This window comes from Diabrotica virgifera, chromosome 1 (assembly GCF_917563875.1).
Source record: "Diabrotica virgifera virgifera chromosome 1, PGI_DIABVI_V3a".
In the NCBI taxonomy this organism is placed as follows: Eukaryota; Metazoa; Arthropoda; class Insecta; order Coleoptera; family Chrysomelidae; genus Diabrotica; species Diabrotica virgifera.
Genome location: NC_065443.1, coordinates 178513323 through 178533090, shown reverse-complemented (window position 1 = coordinate 178533090; position 19768 = coordinate 178513323). Strand labels below are relative to the sequence as shown.

The 19768-nt window shown below is 30.3% G+C and overlaps 1 protein-coding gene across 2 annotated transcripts in view; it reads left to right on the top strand.

The window, feature by feature from the left end:
• The window catches only part of LOC126878899 (HEAT repeat-containing protein 1 homolog), a 452430-nt gene that overhangs the window by 70249 nt on the left and 362413 nt on the right, over positions 1–19768 (top strand). The window lies entirely within an intron of this gene.

Genomic DNA, 19768 nt, shown 5'->3' with positions numbered 1-19768 from the left:
TATTTTTCAATAAAATATCCCTTAAATTCGTTTGTTTGTGATTTAATCGTTCCGGGAGTTTCGTCAATATTTAATCCCGGAGGGATTAAATGTGACACTTTAGTACCTGTCACAAGGGAGTGAAGTTGTCACTTTAGGCCCGGAAGTACGAAAAATATTTTATTAATGTTTCGATGTTCAGATTGGACGTCGTTGTCAAAATTCAAAATATTAATAAATTAAACAAAAATGTTGTTGCTTAGTAAACAATTCTTCTATGTTTAATTTATTTAGTTCAGAAAATCATGAAAATTTCATTATCTTCATTACATATTTGTATATGTATATGTTACAGTTCAAGTTGATTATCCAGTTGGAGTTGACTTTTCCTAGTTCGAGTCGACTCAAACGGCTGGTTTTAGTAAAAGTTGATTATAAATATAAAATAAAGATTTTTATTCAACATTTACTAGTAAAAGCAGACTCCAACTAGTTAAAGTATACTCTTCCCAATGCCATTTAGTAAAAGTTGATTCACACAAACAACCGATTCTAGAAATTAAATGTTACTGTATATTATGTTCAAATCGTGATATTTATAGTCCAGGCTGTATCGCCGCCCCCGTTAGGTAAATTATTCCAGTTAGATTTTTTTGCACAAACTTACTCAAAAAGAGGTCTTTATAACGAATCCACAGGGTGTCAGGTGGTACCGTAATCGAAAAATTGTTTAAACAATTTTTTTTAAACAAATGCACAAAAAAAATTCACTTCGGACATTTTTTTCCATCATTTGGTTCATTCGGAGCAAAAGAGGTCTTTTGAGATTTTTCTGTAAAATTTCTTGTTATCGAGTTATACGCAATTTAAAATTTGAAAAATGCGAAAATGACCATTTTCAAGGCTTAATAACTAAAGCTATTAACTTCAGGTAAAAATTATTATTATGAAAGTCAGAAAGTCACCAAATCAAATTTTAGCGACTCCCCTACAAGGTGCTGAAGAAATATTTTCATTATTGTATTACTAAGCTGTTATTTTTAATTATTAACAATGAGTGCTAGGAGCGTATTGAGGCAGCTGTCAATGTGAGTGCGACTGAGATGCACCATTGGACGGTCGGAATGGAGGATCTTACTCGCACTCACATTGACGGCCGCCTCAATACGCTTTTAGCGCTCATTGTTGATAATTAAAAATAACAGCTTAGTAATAAAATAATGACAAAAATTTCTTCAGGATCTTGTAGGGCGGCTTTAAACTTTGATTAGGTGACTTTCTGACTTAAATGGTCATTTCGCATTTTTCAAATTTAAATCGCGTATAACTCGAAAACTATCAATTTTAGAGAAAAATCACAAGAGACCTTTTTTGCTCCGAATGACCAAAATATTTATAAAACAGTTCGTGAAGTATGCTTTTTGCGCACGCACGCGATGTTTAGAGCACGAGCGGGCCAAGTGCTATACATCGCCTAAGTGCGCAAAAAGTACTTCACGCACAGTTTCATACAATATTTTATCTACCAAAAAACAAATAAAAAAACTGCAACTCTTCGTCACTGAAATACATTCCTATTTTACAATTTTTTAGAACTTTGACATTTAAAAATTCAAACTTCTGTCAAACCACAAAACTGTCAAAACTTTTTTTGTAATTTATTGCTCACATGTCATCATCATGACAAGGCGAAAGTTAAGGATATTTGATTATATGAAAGTGTGCTTAAAAAAGTGCGACAAAGTAAATCCCATTTAAAATACATTATTACTTCAGGCACATTTTAAACCCTTCATGTACTGCTATCTATATTTACAATTTTCACACAATAAAAACTTAAACATAATATGAGGTAGAGTAGATAAGGATTATTTTTGTGAATTTGGTTAACAAAAATTGGTTAAACAATTTTTCGACCGCGGTACCGCTTGACACTGTGTATTTGTTATAAGTATGTATTATAAAAAATCGAATCAGAATAATTTACCTAACGGGGACGACGTTACATCCTGAACTAATAAGTAGTTGAAACGGTCAAAACCAAGAGACGCTGAGACGCACACTCATCAAAAATGCACGTGAGATTATACTCGTATAAATTGTATAATCTACTTTTACTAACAAGGGTTAGGAAGAGTCAACTTCAACTAGTAAAAGTTGATTTAAATTTTTCAAATCAACTTTTACTGCTCGTTTCAGTTGGAGTTGACTCGAACTAGGAAAAGTCAACTCTAACTGAGAATCAACTTGAACTGTAACATATACAGAGTCGGTATTTTCTTATCGATGGTATGGGTATTTAATAAGAGCAACAAAGAGACATGCATTTATTATACATTTAAAACGGGTTAGAAGATATTGGGCGGCCGAAGTAGCCGAAGATTGGGCGTTGTAGGTATGGCTTTGTCAGACAGCGTTGCCGAATTTGGAAATTATCAAAAGAAAATATTAAAGTAGAAAAAATAATATAGTTAACTTTTTGTAAACAGATAGATATATAAGAAACAAATTATTTAAAAATAACAAAATATTGTTTTCACCCATTTTAAAAAAAATGTGAAAACGTTGAATTATAATTCAACGTTTATTTTTTTACTTATATTTTTCTTTTAAATAATTTGTTTAGTAGATGTACTTATTTGTTCACAAAAAATAATATAGGTACAGTAATGAGTGCGCTATTAAGAACCGGCAAAATAACGCAAAAGATGGAAAGCATAATACGTTGTGTAATAAAAAGAGATGAAACTAATAGAGATGTAAAATTATCGATAGGAACCTATAAATTTACATAACATTACATAGTTTCGCACCATTAGACATATCTGAGGAGTATAACAAATCTAACCGTGACAGCAGAATTTTATAAAATTCCAAATGTTTTCTGTCACAGACGTCTAAAGGAGGGAAACTATGTAGGTACCTGATGTAATGTAAACTTATAGGTTCCTATCGATAATTTTACACATCTACTAGTTTCATCTCTTTTTATTGCACAACGTATTAAGTTTTCCATCTTTTGCGTTATTTAACCGGTTATTAGCGCGCTCATCACTGTATTATTTTTTTTTCTACTTTGATGGATAATTAGATACGCATGTCTGTCTCTCTCAGAGACTTTGTAAACACAACTTTTCCGTCATTAAATAAGACAGGACAAATGAGCTGTCGAATGAAAGTTCATTACCCAACGATCTTATTAAGGTGAGAAATTTGACCTTGCACTTCCAGTTTTAGAGTTGAAACTTGAAGTACTATTTTAAAGTCGCCCAATAAATATTATAAACGACTTATTATTGGACGCGCTTTAGCAAGACGAAAACCATTATATTTTTCCGGCTTTGTGCAAGTCTGTCCGTCCGTATGTCTATCGAATATAACTCCTACTTTATTAAAACACTCAACTCCGGTAGCAAGATAATATAGCAGGAGACCTGAAAGCTACGGGCGTGGAGAACTGGACAAAGATTGTCTAAGACAGAGAAGAGTGGAGGCATGCTGTCGAGTGGGCTAAAACCCACGAAGGGTTGTAACGCCACGTAGTACGTAGTAAGTATGAGGTGTCGAATTAAGGATGGTATTAAAGCTGAGAAATTGGACTTCACACTTCTGGTTGCAGAGTTGAAACTGGAAGTAGTGTTTTAAAGCCGCCGAAATACTACAAGCGACATATTATTCGATGCGCTTTAGCAATACGAAGACAAGGTATCAAATTAGATCTTATAACCCAAAGATGGTATCAGTTGCAGCCGGAAGTACTGTTTTAAAATCACCGAAATAGTACAATACATTTGTTTTCGTCTTGCTAAAGCGTGTTAAATAATACATTGCTTGTATTAATTCGGCGTCATTAAAACCGTACTCCCGGTTGTAACTCTATAAACGGAAGTCCGAGGTCAAATTTCTTACTTCTAATGCCATCTTTGGGTTATAAGCTCTCATTCGACACATCATTTGTCATTCTATTTTTTTGTCGGACGGACTGGACTGACTTGACTAATACCGGAAGCATCTTGCTACGGCGCGTCGAATAATATGTCGCTTGTACTATTTCGGAGACTTTAAAATAGTACTTGTGCGATCAAGTTTCTCACTTTAATAACATCCTTGGGTTAAGAGCTTTCACTCTTACACCTCATTTTTGTCCTTCTGTCTGATCTTATGACGGAAAAGTTGTGTTTACAAAGTCTCTGGGACAGAAAAACTTGCATAATTAATTAATTAAAGTAGAAAACATATTATATTAATGTTTGTTAACAAATAGTGTAGGTACTAACCAAATTATTTAAAAGAAAAAACTAATAAAAAAATAAACGTTGAAATATAATTCAACGTTTTCACATTTCTTAAAATTGGCGAAAACAATATTTTTTTACTTGTTTTTTTTCTTTTAAATAATTTGTTTATTATATCTGTTTACAAAAAGTTAAATATATTATTTTTTCTATTTTAATATTTTCTTTTGATAATTTCCAACTTTGGCAACACTGTCTGACAAAGCCATTACCTACGACTCGAAATTTTTTGGTGACCCTTCCCAGTTCCGCCACGTTCGACCGGCCCACATCTTCTAACCCGTTTTAAATGTATAATAAATACATGTCTCTTTGTTGCTCTTATTAAATTCGCATACCATCGATAAGAAAATACCGACTCTGTATACTCCCTTAGCCCTTTTACAACCATCCTGTAAGTAAATGGATAACAATGATGGACAACCAAAAATGGATAGTATCCTGTCATTCTATGGATATGGCAGGACTCAGAAATTCATCGCAACTCCAAATTTTTTTTGCATGGAAAATCTAATTTTGACAAGAAAATGTCACAGGAATCCCGTGGATTTTTCCACAAATTGTAGGTACCTTCTCCAACCTTCCAGTATTGCAAAGGGCAGGACTCAGAAAATCGTCAATATCTCCCGGTTTATGATATCAATGTAACAATGTAGCAATAATAAAGAAATAAAAATAATTTATTAGTAATAAATTTTACAAAAAAAAAACACAACCACAACATACAACATTTTTGAAACAATTAAAAACTACTTTTGTCAGTAAATGTAAATAAAGAAAGAAAAATAATTTATTACTTATAAATTTTACAAAAAAATTGGTCTAATTTTGGTTTGGTATATTTCAGACTTCGATTTTTCTCTATGACTTCTTCTATCTATATGGTCTTCTTGATGTTTTCTAATATGGTATTTTATCTGTTTTCATATGGCTCGGTTAAGTTCTTTGTATTCTGTGGTATTTCTTTTGTTTCGTGACAGGAGCTCTCTTCGTTGTTTCAGCATATTCTGCGATTCTGCACTTATTTTGGATTTTTTATTTTTATGACGGGTCGCTATTTCAGAGCATTCAATAGTTCTTTTGTTATAACTGAGTTAATTTTATTTAAGCTGAGTTGTTCTAGATTCAGTGCTTGGGCGGTCTTTAATTTACTAGCATATTTTTCTTTATCGGTTTTTAGCTTTTCTGTATCTATTTGTGTCGTGTTATTAAAGTTAGTTCTGCGTTTGCTATACTCAATTCTTAGTTTAGCTCTAACCATTCTATGAGCGCTACTCAGAGAGACCGTATTTATTACTGTTACATCTACGATATCTTTCTTGTTACACATGATGTAATCGATTTCGTTCCGTGTTTTTCCGTCTGGTGATAACCACGTCCACTTCCTTTGCGGTTTTTTCTTATAAAATGTGTTTATTGCAAAATATTTGTTGCTATGTAGGAAGTTAATAATATTATGTAAAATTAAATAAAAGTCTGTAAAATTAAATAACATTAACTAAAATTGTGTAAAATCAATAAAATTATATAAAAATAAATACAATTAAAAAAATCAAATAAAACTATGTAAAAGTAAATAAAATTGAATGAGATTATGTAAAATTATAAAAATTGAATACAATTAACAATTAATAAAATTATATACAGTATGTCTTTGTAAGTTGTATCCATATGGAAAACTTTTTTATTATTAATTTTAGGGGTCGTCCATTAATCACGTGATGTTTTTTTTGGCATTTTTTAACCCCCCTCCCCATTGGTGATACATGGTGAGGTTTAAGACTTACCACCCCCCTTCCCCTATATCACATGTATTTTTTAGGATCTACAAAAAATCTATTTCTTTAATATCTATAAAATACACGTATAGTAGGTAGATAAGTATCATCATATTTTTTTTATAAAAATTAAAGACTACAATAATAACGTTTAGAGGTAGACAGAAAGGTTGCAGGTTGTTTTTGACTGAAAAAAATATTGAAAAAAAATGCGAAAAACATTTTTGTACTAAATTAGTATTAAATACTAAATGTATTATACATAAACATTATTTAATGTACGGTATCCTCGGATCACTAATGAGCAAGATTTTCTTTAACACCAATAACTGGATAAGCATCTAGCAAGTCAGTTGTTGGCACAGTGCTTTGTTGAAGATCAACATCAGTTTCATCAAGCCATCCGGCGTCATTATTTTCGCGCACTACGCATCTCGATCTACTGTTCAATCGTCGCGTGAGGATGCAGGAAGGACGAACATTGTGCATCTCTAGAGTGTTATTGGTCAGATTCAGTTGCTTGTGACAAGTATTCACATGCGCTTTAGCTTTTTTCTTTGTACAGAAGTCCAGTGCACACCGCTGACATGAGCTTTCAAAAGTATCTGATGATCCTTCTGCAGGCTAGGGCAATACAGGTCATAAGTCAATTTGCCGAAGCCTTCATACGTTGGAGTAATTTCGAGAGAACGTCGCAGAAGAAATGGAGCATGATGGATCTTGTCGTCATGCTCTTGAGGCTCTGGAATATATAGACCACCGAACGAGTGCAAAATCGGGTAAGGAGGTATAACGAATCGTTCCGAAAGAGTGAATCGTATATTATATACTTAAATATTATCCGCATATTATATACCTAAAGCAAATATTGACTTTCTCACACATGCTCGCTATACTACTGCTGGGAAGACAGATCTGGAATAAAACTTTCGACAATGTTATCTGGCTTGACATACTCTGCTACGATGCCATGGCCGTCAATAACCGTATTACTCCATACTTCTGAGAGAACTTCACCAGCCTTCTGACGAAAGTTCTTTTTTCAAGGTCATGATCTTTTGTTCTCCCTTGTTCATCCAAATGGGTTCCATAAGAATCATGTGGAAGTGTAAGTCCAGATAATTCCGGGCTGAAAGGCGCCATTCTTCTCTCAACGCGATTGAACGCGCTTATACCAAGTGCATTTGTAAAGATAAATATTGCTCTAGATCATGCTTGACAAATTTGTGTAGGGCATGGGCAATACTTTTGAAGTATTGATACATGAGCTAAAATATTGAGTTTGTCAATAGAATACTATAATATTTTGATCACCCTGTACAAAATTGTGTAACAATAAACATATTATGTCTGAATATGTCAAATACTCTATTGCTAAGATCCAAGAAGAAATGTGCCTCCGATTCTTATATACAGTTGAGTCCGCGAGTCTTTACCCGTGCGTCATTAATACCTGAAGAGATAAAACACATACTTTTTATCTAGCATCATTCTCTTCCACGCATGAAACTCATGACAAACCAGCTGTCGTTTGTTATTAAGTAACAACACATGTTATTTTTATGAACCATCTAGACTCAGTGCATTGAAAAGAGATAGGTACACAAAAAGACGATTCGGTATGTTTTCATATTTTAAGCACAATTTGTTTGACGTTTCTGCTTTGTTTACTTTTGTGGCTGTCAATCAGTTGAATTTTTTGCGGTTTTTGTCGAATTTTTGCGTTTTGAAGTTTCTTTATATTACACAAACAGTTGTTTTCACAACTAATTTTATATTGGGCTTTGAAATTTTAAGGTAAATAATTATATTTTGGCAATTAATATTTAAAACATACAAAGCTAACGTCATTCACAGAGTAAAGAAATGATTGTGTTTAGATTTCCGCCAAAGTGAATAAAATAACAAAAATAAAATATGTTACTGATTTTTTTTATAAATTGTTTATTTATTTATAAATCAATAATAATATAAGAATTTATTAAGCTACTTCAAATGTAGCTGTAATTCTGCACAAAAATTTTGAAGCAAAACTTACATTTGACATTCTATATATTATTTGATAACGTCAAATTTTATAATAAAACCCGTAATCGGAACAGTACCCACTTTCTGTCAGTTGTTGTTGCGTGAAATAGATTTCCGACTTATTTCGTATGCTTTAAATGATGACGCACGGGTAAAGACTCGCGGACTCAACTGTAGATTCGTAGATATTCAGTGCCAAAACAACAGAATAACTCACACCATTTTACCAATTTATCGGATAGTAGGTATAAGGCACTTAAAATAATTACCATTTAAAGTATACCGTGTCGCTACAGAAATTTGGATGGAACCAAAGAAAGTTAATGTGTTGTTGGTTTATATAATATAAGAATGAGAAATGATTTTTTTTATCAGTCACACCAATGCCACTTTCGATTTTTGTGTGCATTTGACGAAAAAATAAATACATGTAACGCCACTTTTCAGTTGAGTTTCGGGCATTTTCCTTAAAAAATAAATACACGTGATATTATTACTAGACCCCCTCCCCCCTTGTGGTGTTTCGTGATTTTTTATGGAACCCTCCCCCCCTTCGAGCCTCACGTGATTAATGGACAGCCCCTTACGAAAAAAAGTTATTCTTCATAAAAAGCTCTGCAAGGTCCAAAACCTAAGATTTAACCATCAAATATCAAATTTTTTGAATATTATACGAGGTATGTCAAAAAGTTTGAATGTCACTCAAGAGTAAAGTAGCTTTAGTTTTCACAATATTGAAAATTGCTATTATGAAAAGTTGTTTGGAATTAAAAACTATATTCTAGTATGCATTTACATCCTTCTAATTGATTTTTTTTAATAATTATGGATAACTGACATTATTTTCAGTTATTTCAATTCAGATTATTATTAATTTTACAAAAAAAATGATTCTTAATAAAAAGTTCTGCATGGTCTAAAATCTAAAATACAACCATCTTGTGGTAAATTTTATCAATTTTATACGAGGTATGTCAAAAATATGAATTTCGCTCAAGAGTAAAATACATTTATTTTTCACAATATCGAAAATTGTTATTTTGAAAAGTTATTTAAAATTAAAAACTATGTTTCAGTATGTAATTACATCTTTTTATTGAAATATTCTGAACTATAAAGGTACTTTACTATTGATCTAAATTTATCTTTTTTAACGTACCTCGTATAAAATTGATAAAATTTGATATAAGATGGTTGTATTTTAGGTATTAGACCATCCAGAACTTTTTATTAAGAATAACTATTTTTCGTAAAATTAATAGTAAAAGAGTTATCGGAATTGAAATAACTGAAAATAGTGTTAGTTATCCATAATTTTTCAAATTTTTTTCAAATTTTTCAATTAGAAGGATGTAATTGCATATTAGAATATAGTTTTTAATTCCAAACAACTTTTCATAATAGCAATTTTCAATATTGTGAAAAATAAAGCTACTTTACTCTTGAGTGAAATTCAAACTTTTTGACATACCTCGTATAACATTCATAAAATTTGATATCTGATGGTTAAATTTTGGGTTTTGGACCATGCAGAACTTTTTATGAAGAATACCTTTGTTCGTAAATTAATAATAAAACAGTTTTCCATATGGATACAACTTACAGAGACATACTGTATAAAAAATAAAATTATGTAGAATTACATAACATTAAATAAAATTGAATCGGATGGAATATAATCAGACCACACACTACGTGGAGTAGTACTCGCAGTTCCATGCGTATTTTTTGTTAGATATTGAAGACATGGTTTTTTCAAGATACATATTTAAAAATATCTGGCTGTATGTCAACCTGCCAAAGCCATCAATAAAAAAATATATTTAGAAAATTATTAACAATTCACTAATAAGCAGACATAAAATTTCATTAACCTACATAATAGTAATTAGTAATTACGTATAATAAGTATTCTTTTCTGTCGGTACTTCCCTAGTGCCACGCGCTGTTTTTATTTTTTATTTTACAAACATAGTCGCATCAACGTCGGATGTTATTAGCGGCATATACAGTGCACTGGAATAAGTTTTACCCCCCTTATTAACTTATTTGTTTTTAGCACATAAGCAAAACGCTCGGATAGGTCGATTTTTAAAATATTCAAAGTATAATATAGCATCAATGTTTCGAACTTTACGCGATTCCTCTTCAGGTGACAGGCATAACTTTGATTTTTTTTAATGGGAAAGTACATTATGTGACACCTCATTTAAAAGCTTTTGAAATAGTGATTACAAAAATATATAATACTTTATTCCCTTTTGAGAGCGTAGGCGCAAAATTTCGGTCGAATTCTTTTTAAATGCATTAATTTTTTTCGAATCCTGAGAAAACTAATAAGTATTTTTGAAAACTTTAAACGCAGAATGAAGGATTTCATTGTTACCGACGGCTGAAAGGCCCTTAAAATAAACAAAAAGTTTATTTTGAATGATGTATTTAAAATTGAAAGCATACTCAATTTTCCCTTTTTTCTTCGCCCCTGTTACTTATTAAAATAAACATTATAGAAGTGCTCATGGGCTTTTACCTGATATTATCGACCCTCGATAATACCTTAATATTTCATTCTGCATTTAAATTTTTCAAAATACCTATTAGTTTTCTCAGGCTTAAAAAAATGACATTTAAAAAGAATTCGACCGAAATTTTGCGCCTATGCTCTCAAAAAGGATTAAAGTATTATACATTTTTGTAATCAGTATTTCAAAAGCTTTTTAATGAGGTGTCACATGATGTACTCTCCCATTTAAAGAAATCAAAGTTATGTCTGTCACCTGAAGAGAGATCGCGTAAAGTTCGAAACATTGATGCTATAATTATTTTAAAAATCGACCCGTCAAAGCTTTTTTCTTATATGCTAACAAGAAATAAGTTAATAGGGAGGGGGGTAACACTTATTCCAGTGCACTGTATACATTATACATATAGTCCAGAAAGCCACTGCGCATCCGCTAGGAAAAATATTCTAATTCGGATTTTTTGCACAATCTTACTCAAAAAGGACCCCTTTTAACAAATTTGCATGTTGCCAGGACCAAAAGTTGGTCAAAAATTTTTTAAACGTTTTTTTTTTTGTTTTTTTCCTAAAATTATTTTTTTTGCATGGAACAAAATTTTTTTAGGTTTTTTGGATCATTCCAAACAGAAAAGGTCTTTAGTGACTTTTCTCTAAAATTGATAGTTTTTGACATATCAGCGATTAAAAATTGAAAAATTGCGAAATCGGCCATTTTTAACCCTCAAAAACTATGTAAAAAACTGAAAATTTGAATGTTGCCAAGGTAGGTAGATATTCTTTAAACATCGATTGATGAAATCCCGAAGAGTTTTTTGCAATACAATATTCAAAACTCCTTTGTTTCTTAATTGTCAATCAAGCGTGCGCGACACTACTTTCCACCGTTGCATGTGTATTATTGTGTATGCAGTATGGTGCAAATGAAAGGAATAAATTCGTTATTTCGTAAACCGGCGACTTTAAGGAAAAATCCCGAAACAAGTAGATTTTTATTTTTAAGTTATGATATTGTGACATATATGGTATACTAGTGACGTCATCCATCTGGGCGTGATGACGTAATCGATGATTTTTTTAAATGAGAATAGGGGTCGTGTGCTAGCTCATTTGAAAGGTTCTTCAATTCTCTATTCAGTAATATCAACATTTACATAATTATTTATACAGGGTGTCCAATAATTTAATTTTTTTGTCAATTTGCCAAATGATTTAATTTAATAAAAACATTTTGGACACCCTGTATAAATAATTATGTACATGTTTATATTACTGAATAGAGAATTGAAAAACCTTTCAAATGAGCCAACACACGACCCGTATTCTCATTTAAAAAAATCATCGATTAACTTAAACTTAACATAACTTAAAAATAAAAACCGACCTGTTTTGGGATTTTTCCTTAAAGTCACCGGTTTACGAAATAACGAATTTATTCATTTATATTTAATACGGAAAATAGTGTCGCGCACGTTTGATTGGCAATTAAAAAACAAAGGGCTTTTTGATATTGTATTGCAAAAAACTCTTCGGAATTTCATCAATCGATGTTTAAAGAATATCTACCTACCTTGGCAACATTCAAATTTTCAGTTTTTCACATAGTTTTTGAGGGTTAAAAATGGCCGATTTCGCAATTTTTCAATTTTTAATCGCTTATACGTCAAAAACTATCAACTTTAGAGAAAAGTCACTAAAGACCTTTTCTGTTTGGAATGATCCACAAAACCTAAAAAAAAATTGTTCCATGCAAAAAAATTATTTTAGGAAAAAAACAAAAAAAAACGTTTAAAAAATTTTTGACCAACTTTTGGTCCTGGCAACATGCAAATTTGTTAAAAGGGGTCCTTTTTGAGTAAGATTGTGCAAAAAATCCGAATTAGAATATTTTTCCTAGCGGATGCGCAGTGGCTTTCTGGACTAATATGAGATAATTTACTTATAAATATTAAATTTTGTTAATAGTCTTGTAAAGTAATGAAGCTTAAAATAGGACAAAACCTAGCAATGTTTACAGAATGGATCGATTTGCTTGAAAATTTGAAAATGAGTAGTGGATAGTACAAGGATCGAAATCTATATAATGCCGAAAGGCGCTTTTACCATGGGGTTGGTTGCCACCCCATCTCGGGGGTGGAAATTTTTTATTATATTTTAATCGCAAAAGTTGGTAAAAACGTTCATTATAAGCAAAACATGTTCGATACATTTTTTTGATAAAATTGATAGTTTTCGATTCATTCGCTAGTTAGTTATATACAGTGAGCACGTAAAGGTTGGAATAAATTCATTTTCTCGAGAATGGACAATTTTGGAAAAAAATCCTGAAACATATCAATTTTTATTTTTAAATTACGACTTTTTGACATATATATTATACTATTGACGTCATCCATCTGGGCGTCATGACGTCATCGATGATTTTTTTAAATAAAAATAGGGATCGTGTGATAGCTCATTTGAAACATAAAATGAAGAAGGTGTGTCATTTATTTAATTCAAAATTCATTTTAGTGCTATCATAAAACAGGAAAAAATGTTTATTTGGCAGATAAATATTGTTTTTTGCTTAAATTCAATATTAAAGCAGCCACCCACCAGCCTCGTGGCAGTTTAAACATTTAATCTAAGCGAAAAGCCATGATTAGTTTTCAAATAAACATTTTTTTCTGTTTTCTGAGAGCAGTAAAATGTATTTTGAATTAAATAAATTACATACATTCTATGTCAATAAATTTAATCCAAAAATAAATTTTTTGGACACCCTGTATAAATAATTATATTAATGTTTATATTACTGAATAGAGAATTGAATTACCTTTCAAATGAGCTATCACACGACCTCTATTCTCATTTAAAAAAATCATCGATGCCGTCATCACGCCTAGATGGGTGGCGTCACTAGTATGACATATATGCCAAAAAGTCGTAATTTAAAAATAAAAATTGACCTGTTTTGGGATTTTTTTCCAAAATCGTCCATTCTTGAGAAAATGAATTTATTCCAACCTTTACGTGCTCACTGTATGTTAGTTTTATATCGAAAAATCAGTGTTTTTAATACGATTTCTGCTAATATCACCAAAACTTTTCGTTTTATCAAAAACACTTTACTTACCAAAATGTACCTTTTCAAAAAATAAACAAAACCGTTTTTTTTTAATTTTCTTTAAGACCAATAGTAATCGAGCTATACTTTATTATATGTTGGCTCTTCTTCGTCAAATGCTAAATATTGTAGTTTCAAAGTCAAAAGACGGAAAACTATGCATTTTTCGAGGACAACTTGTTCAAACTAATTTACTTAAAAATATCTATCTCTAGAAAGAAAAGAAAAGTCTCTAGCTCAAAAATTAAGTGACTTATAATGAAAAGAATGTCAGTCCTCATTTTTTTCAGTGAAAAAGTGATCGCAAGCAACCCAGTAATCACCACCCTAATTAAAATTAATCATTAACCTTATTTGGTCATTTTTATTTGTATATTATTAATAGGTTTTAGAAGTTTGACAGGCATAGAATGATTAGTTTAAAAAAAAAAATAGAGTTAAAAGCGAATAACGAATTTTTGTAGTTTGGAAAAAAAATAGCTTTTTCTTCAGAATAGCAAAATTAACATTATAGATACGAAAAAATGTTTAAATATGAAATTGTAGCTTATTTAATTCTCAAGAATCCGGTTTACCCCAGGCTGTGGGTGAAAAAACGTGATATAATTCAGGAATTTTTGAAACCTATCAGGTGTTGTAAAGGACGATGCCAGGAATAACTTATACTAAAATGTAACCAAAAATTTTGTGCGGTTTTTTATTTATGACGATTTTCATTTGTTAAATTTGCAATTTTTAAAAATTTTTAATTTTGCAGCCCAGGATATTAATTTTAGAGAAAAACTTTTAAATAGTAAATTGTAGTAAATTAAAAAACCTACAATTTGAGCTATGGCATGTTTAATTTCGTTAATAAGTTATTGCAAAACAGCCTGCGAAAGGTCCAAAATGGCCGTTTTTTGCAATTGCCTTATTTATTGTAAAAATAACTTTTATGTATTTTTTAAGGCTTTAAAATGAAGATCTTTCAACAACATAAAAAAAATTTGTAGTGCCCTATTGGTGAACTTGTTGCTTAGATATTATAATTTGTTTATCCAAAGAGGTCAAATGTATAGCCTTGGACATTTGACCTCTTTGAACTTTTTGAAAAACAATCGTACAGAGTTAATCCAAGATCCACTCTCCTTCTAAAGACTTATATTTTCATATTCTGATGTAAATAAATGCGTATAAAATTTTTCAACCTCTTATTTCGGTTTTGAAAATAAGGGGGCAAATTTCGTTATAAACATTTAGAACTGAAGCCGCCCCTGTACATCCTATGAGTTTCTAACTTCCAGGTTATTGTTGCTGAAGACAAAATAAAGATTCAGAACCAAATAAAAATTTTCTACGTCCAACTGAAGCCGAGATAATTGTTTTTGTTTTCTTAAATCGTAGTGACTTTATTTATAACAATTAAGAAATTATTTCACAGTCATTGACTAAAGAAAGACTTTTATTATCTTAAAATAAAAATTATTATAACCAAAAATTACATTTAATTATGAAAAATGATTTTTAAAGTGTAGTAGAGATTTATTTTTCGTTACGAATGTGATTTATTGTGTCGGTTGCCCTTAGCAACGGCTAGCAACTTATAATACATTCAATCACGGTTTTTGCTTTAAATTTTAAAGCACCGTTTGGATTGACATGAAATTTGGCAAACACATAGATAACATGTTAAAGAATAAAAATGATATTGGGCCTCTGTGTGCTTTTGTCCTGAGGGTTAGTTTCACCCCTTATAAGGGGTGAAAAAAATATACGTTCAAAATTAGTTCGGAAATGGATAAAACGTCTAATTATAAGCACCTTTTGGTCTATAGCATTTTTTCACCAAGTTAATACCTTTCGTGTTATTTTCGAGTAAATACCTTCATTTTTCAACAACAAAAAAAAACATGTTTTTAGGCGGTTTTTGACAAATAACTCAAAAAGTAAGTATTTTATTGAAAAAAAGAGTTTTAACTAAAATATAGCAAATTAAAAATTGAAAAAAATGATGTATGCATGAAATCTCTAGACCCAGTAGAAACAAAGTTCTAGCTAATGAAAAATAGGTTCATATCCGTCAAATTTCAAAATGAATTATTTCAACGTGACATAACCAAAAAATCATACACTTTTTGGAGAAAAATCATTACAACTTTGTTAAAGTATTCAAAAAAATATGTATATCTGTTTTTAAAAAAAGTTTATAGCATCCAAAGTAAGCAAGTTACGCTGAAAATAAACTTGATCTTTTTTTTATCAAAAAAACTCGGGAAAGGCACCCCCTAATTACCATCTTAAATCAAATTAATCATTACCGCTTCACACGTTACTTTGCTCATGTATTGTTTATATGATCTGTAAGTATCATCGGTTCAAAGGACTTATTAAAAAAATGGTTTTAAACTAAATCTGTTTGAATTTTTAATTTTGAAAAAAATGTTTTTTTTAAATAACTTAAAATTTATTAGTGTGACCAAAAATCACGAAGAGTAAAAAAATGTAGTTTTTGCTGTTGTGAATATTTTGGATTTTTGCTTTTATTGGAAGGCAAACATTTGTTAAGATATGACTGTTCTAAATTTGCATACACTCGTGATTATTGACTGGTTCAAGTCCTTTTAACTACAGCCCCTTCAAAAATAAGCACTTTGAACCGATGAAACTTACAGACATAAACGACACATACACGAGTAAAACAACATTGAAGTAAAATGGATTAATTTCATTTTTGATGCTAATTAGGGGGTGACTTTCCGAGTTTTTTGACAAAAAAAAAAGAGATCAACTTTTTTTCAGCGTAACTTGCTTACTTTTGATGCTATAAACTTTTTTAAAAACAGATATACATATTTTTTTAAACACTCTAAAAAAAGTTGTAATGAGTTTTCTCCAAAAAGTGCATGTGCGTGTGTGTGTGAGAGAAAAATGGCTTGGATGCGGGTCTGTTAGCCACAGATTTTTATTTTATTTTTACCTCAATTTATTAGTTTTGTTATATTTATACCTATTTCACTTAAATGACTATATTTGTTTCTCTCAAGTAGTTAATGAGTAACTTAAATATTTCCATTTTATGACAACTTATTAGATATTCTATACTAATTGGAAAATGAACTTGTGTTTGTCGTAAATTGTAATATAATTGATTTATATATCTCTCGTTAATTTTGCATTCAAAGAAAATATGGTTCAAATCTCTAAACGAAACATTATCACAACAACAGACTGATGAATTAACTATTCCTAATTTGTGCAAATGTGCCTCATATTTTCCGTGTCGAGTTTTTAATCTGACGATAGTAGAAATATCTTGCTTTGGCAGGTTATACTTAAATATGTATTCAGGTGGCGGAGGAAGTTCTTGATGTAAAGAAAAATATAAATTTTTTGATATGCTTGAAATATTTTTCCATTGTTTTTTCCATATTTTATTTATTCTAGCTTTGACGTCATTTATTGCATCTGTCGATAAGATCTGGGTTAGAATCTCACCATTTTTTATTGCTTCTTTGGCCAACTCATCCACTTTCTCATTACCCAGTATACCGGCATGCCCTTTTGCCCATATAAATACTACTTCCACTTTAGACAAATTATTTTTTCTATTACATAAAATTTTTGATTTGTATGAACTAAAATCAGTGTTTTCAATTGCATATATTGCAGATCTGGAGTCTGTTATTATCACAGCTTTTTCAATATTATTCTCTTTGATCCATTCTAGAGCTTTTTCGATGGCTATAATCTCAGCTGTAAAAATACTACTAATACTAGATAATTTGTAATTATTATGTTGATGGGTATTTTGCACATACATAGCACATCCTACTCCTGATTTTTAGAACCGTCTGTGTAAATTACTGTGTAATCCACAAAGTCGCTCAGTATAGATTTTACTAAAATATTATTTAAATGATTTGATTCTGTATATTTAGGAATTATGATTCTTGGCTTTTTAATCAAAGTTTTATACGGGAATTTATAAATTGCTAATAATTTATAAAAAGTGCATGATTTTTTGGTTATTTCACGTTGAAATAATTCACTTTGAAATTTGACGGATATGAATTTTTCATACATCATTTTTTTCAATTTTTAATTTGCTATATTTTTGTTAAAACTCTTTTTTTCAATAAAATACTTACTTTTTGAGTTGTTTGTCAAAAACCTCCTAAAAACGTGTTTTTTTTGTTGTTGAAAAATGAAGGTATTTACTCGAAAATAACTCGAAAGGTATTAACTTGGTGAAAAAATGCTATAGAACAAAAGGTGCTTAGAATTAGCCGTTTTATCCATTTCCGAATTTATTTTGAACATATATTTTTTCACCCTTTATAAGGGGTGAAATTCACCCCCAGGACAAAAACACAGAGGCCCAATATAATTTTTATTCGTTAACATGTTCTCTATGTGTTTGCCAAATTTCATGTCAATCCAAGCGACGCTTTAAAATTTAAAGCAAAAACCGTGATTCAATTTATTATAAGTTGCTAACCGTTGCTTAGGGCAACCGACACAATAAATCACAGTCGTAACGAAAAATAAATCTCCACTACACTTTAAAAATAATTTTTAATAATTAAATGTAATTTTCGGTTAAAATAATTTTTATTTTAAGATAGTATAAGTCTTTCTTTAGTCAATGACTGTGAAATAAGTGCTGCAAGTTAGAAACTCATAGGATGGATACAGCGGCGGCTTCAGTTGTAAATGTTTATAACGAAATTTGCCCCCTTATTTTCAATACCGAAATAAGAGGTTGAAAAATATTATACGCATTTATTTACATCAGATTATAAAAATATAAATCTTTAGAAGAAGAGCGAATCTTGGATTCACTTTGTACGATTTTTTTTTTTCAAAAAGTTATAGCCTTGGACATTTGACCTCTTGGGATAAACAAACTATAATATCTAAGCAACAAGTTCACTAATCGGGCACTACAAATTTTTTTATGTTTTTTATGTTTAATGTTGAAATATCTTTATTTTAAAGCCTTAAAAAATACATAAAAGTTAATTTTACAATAAATAAGGCAATTGCAAAAAACTGATATTTTGGACCTTTCGCAGGCTATTCTGCAATAACGTATTAACGAAGATAAACATGCCATAGCTCAAATTGTAGGTTTTTTAATTCACTATAATTTTCTATTTAAAAGTTTTTCTCTAAAATGAATATCCTAAGCTGCAAAATTAAAAATCTTTAAAATTGCAAATTTAACAAATGAAAATCGTCATAAATAAAAAACCGCACAAAATTTTTGGTTACATTTTAGTATAAGTTATTCCTGGCATCGTCCTTTACAACACCTGATAGGTTTCAAAAATTCCTGAATTATATCCTGAAATCGACCTATTTTTCACCCACAGCTTGGACTAGTTTGCAAAAGTTTTTTTTTGCGGCAAAAATTGAGTGAGCTATTGACAATTAAAACTTATAATAACATGCAAAAACCACCTTTACCAATCCTTTCAAAGTCACCTCTTTTTGCGACTACGGATTTTAAAAAGATTTAATCTTAAGACATAGATCTTGTTAAAGTCTACAAAATTATGTTTTAACAAACTTTCTAAGATAAAAAATAAAAAAGTTACGGTTAAAATATTAATATAATTTTTTGAAAAAAAAATGGAGAAATCCAATTGGAAGCATAATAATGTAAGTTAGCTGTGTTTTTAGTCATTGGCCCTATTTATTCTTATTTATCTATGTATTATTAATAGATTCTAGAAGTTTGACTGGCTTAGAATGGTTAGTTTAAAAAAAAACTGAAGTTAAAAGCGAATAACGAATTTGTGTAGTTTGGTACAAAATGTCATTTTCTTCAGAATATAAAGATTAGCATCAGAGATACGAAAAATGTTTCAATATAAAATTGTAGGTTATTTAATTCCCGAGAATTTGGGTTGAAAAAAATTTTTCTACGGCAAAAATTGAGTGAATCGTAAATGAAAAACATTGATTTTTTCTATACAAAACTAACACTTTCGATAGCGAATAAATCGAAAACTATTAATTTTATCAAAAAAATGTATAGAACATTTTTTGCTTAGAATGAATGTTTTTATCAACTTTT